Source organism: Entelurus aequoreus, linkage group LG10, assembly GCF_033978785.1.
Source record: "Entelurus aequoreus isolate RoL-2023_Sb linkage group LG10, RoL_Eaeq_v1.1, whole genome shotgun sequence".
Taxonomy (NCBI): domain Eukaryota; kingdom Metazoa; phylum Chordata; class Actinopteri; order Syngnathiformes; family Syngnathidae; genus Entelurus; species Entelurus aequoreus.
In genome coordinates this window covers 45,477,202-45,479,701 of record NC_084740.1, presented here as the reverse complement: position 1 = coordinate 45,479,701, position 2,500 = coordinate 45,477,202, and the positions used below count along the sequence as shown (strand labels likewise).

General features: G+C 31.2%; 1 protein-coding gene across 1 annotated transcript in view; it reads right to left on the bottom strand.

Annotated features, from left to right (window-relative positions):
* Nucleotides 1–2,500, bottom strand: part of gab2 (GRB2-associated binding protein 2) — a 111,397-nt gene that overhangs the window by 1,724 nt on the left and 107,173 nt on the right. Inside the window, exon 11 of the transcript XR_009827509.1 lies at nt 1–567. This exon is cut by the window's left edge and continues 1,724 nt beyond it. The gene's annotated coding sequence lies outside the window, so the exon portion shown is untranslated. The remainder of the gene's footprint in view (nt 568–2,500) is intronic.

The following is a 2,500-nucleotide window of genomic DNA, read 5'->3' as shown; positions in this document are numbered from 1 at the left end:
GGTCGGCCATCTAGGTGAGGTCAGTGCATGCCAGCGAGGGGAGGTCAAACTTTGCTGTGTTATTTTAAAGATTGTATCGAACAAAAACGTTTTTTAGGCCTTTTTGAAAAACATTTTCACAATTATTAAGTGGGATTTTTTTTTTTTACATTTGAGTGGCTTATTAGAATTAGCTTCCAAATACCTCCAATTGTTATTAAGTACCTGTACCTCGGGGGTGTCCAAACTTGATCCTGCCCACAAAGAAATGACTGATGGCTCCTCCCCCTCACAGGAGTTACAGGAAATAGGCAAACAAAGGCATTTTTTACTCACGGACACTTGTTAAAATCATCCCTTTTCTTATCAAAAAGATGATTAAAATGATTCTTTTAGTCAGTCCGGGTTCAACAAAAATGGCGATTTCGATGCTAAGTGACGATCATGTCGATACTAATCCTACTTGGCTTGCATTTGTCCTGATTTACAGTCAGGCAGGTCGGCCATCTTGGTGAGGTCAGTGCATGCCAGCGAGGTCGGCCATCTTGGTGAGGTCAGTGCATGCCAGAGAGGGGAGGTCGACCTTCGCTGTGTTATTTTAAAGATTGTATCAACCAAAACCTTTTTTTCAGGCCTTATTGCAAAACATTTTCACAATTATTAAGTGGGGAAAAAGTAAACATTTGAGTGATTTATTAGCGTTAGCTTCCAAACATTTCCAATTGTTATGAAGGACCTGTACCTCGGGGGTGTCCTAACTTGATCCTGCCAGGCCGCATACAGAAGGATTACGTTTCTTCAATAAAGTTACTATAATGTGTGTAAGATTAACTATCCTTATCTTAACTTAACTTTAATTTCATGTTGAAGTGCACAAAAAATCGATTTACATCCAAATTGCAATTCTTATTCATTCTGATTCAGATTTGTGAAAGAAAAACCTTAATTTTTTAATTGGCTTAATGGTTTCAATTTATCAATTCAATCTTGGAAAATTGTTAAAAGTACAAAAGCCCTTAAATTGATATCGTTATTGAAAAAATTTAAAGTGATTTAAATTCGCCCTTTTTCTGGTCTTTTTGAATTATATATTTTATTATCTTATTATTGTTATTTTTAATATAAATATTTGTATTTGCTTTTATTTTATTTCCTTGCCATGTTTTGTTAATGTGATAATGTGTAAACTTGTTGAATATGTTGCAAGTGCCTTGACTTTTATGTACATTGTGGAATATATGTTTGTCCAATAAAATAAAATAATAAAATGTATTCTGATTCAAAATGTATTCATAATTTTCAAAAATCGTCAAAAACTATTTTAGGGCCCGATTTTTTTTGGCACTTTTTTTTTTAAACGTGAAACCATGTTTATACTTTTTAAATCCAACCTAAATTTATTTGACGCATGTTTCAGACTAAAACAAATTAATTGGAAATAAATTGTTCAATAATCTTTTTTTTTTTGGTACAAAATAACAAAAATAACAAAATAAAAACATACATTTCAATATTGATCCTGATTCAAAGTTAGTACTTGCAGCACTCAGGAAGTTTGCTGTTGTATTATTATCAGTGACAGAGCAGGAAGGGGCAAGGATTGTTCATTATTCATTTGACATGTGCAAATTGAACATGGGGTCCTTGCAGTACACGGGACATGAATAAATACAACTATTACAAGCTCTTTGAGGGTTTACAAACTAAAAGACATCCTATCTGGTGTTTACAAAACAAATATTACAGTAAAATGCATAGCTTGTCGGCCATTTTGGTTCCCAGATCCCATTTCCAATTTGGCCCCTTTTCTAACAGCCTGTGGCACATTCTACAGATGTTATGAACAAAACACAAACAAGTAGAATAAAAGTGCAAACAGGTGAAGTGCAAGGAGAATAAGTTGACTCTAATAACACAAAGCTGCCATGCAGGTGGTTTTTTTTTTGTTTTTTTAAAAATCTAAAACTGTCTTTGCTCCAAAAATAATAATGAATCAAAATCAATCTGGTTATGAATTATTGAATACTCCAATTACTTCACATCAAATATTTTGTGAGGGAAAATGTTGCATATTTTGTGTTTTTGCTATAAAAACCCAGCTCTCCTTCAACAAAAAGAGCATAAAACTTAAACAAAAGAAAAAAAGAAAAAATGTATCGACAGATCTGAAATTGATCTAGAAATGTAAGCATTGGTAAAAAAAAGAAAGAAAAAAAAAGTAAATATATACATACATATATGTGCATGTATATTCATACATATACATACATGTATACATATTTATATGCATATATACAGTATATATACACACACACATACATATACTGTATATGTATACACATATACTGTATATGTATACATATATACTGTATATGTATACATATATACTGTATATATATTATGTGTATATATTATACATACTGTGTATATATACATAAATATACTGTACATACATGTATATATACATATATACTGTATATATATATGCTGTATATTTATACATATACACTGTATATATATT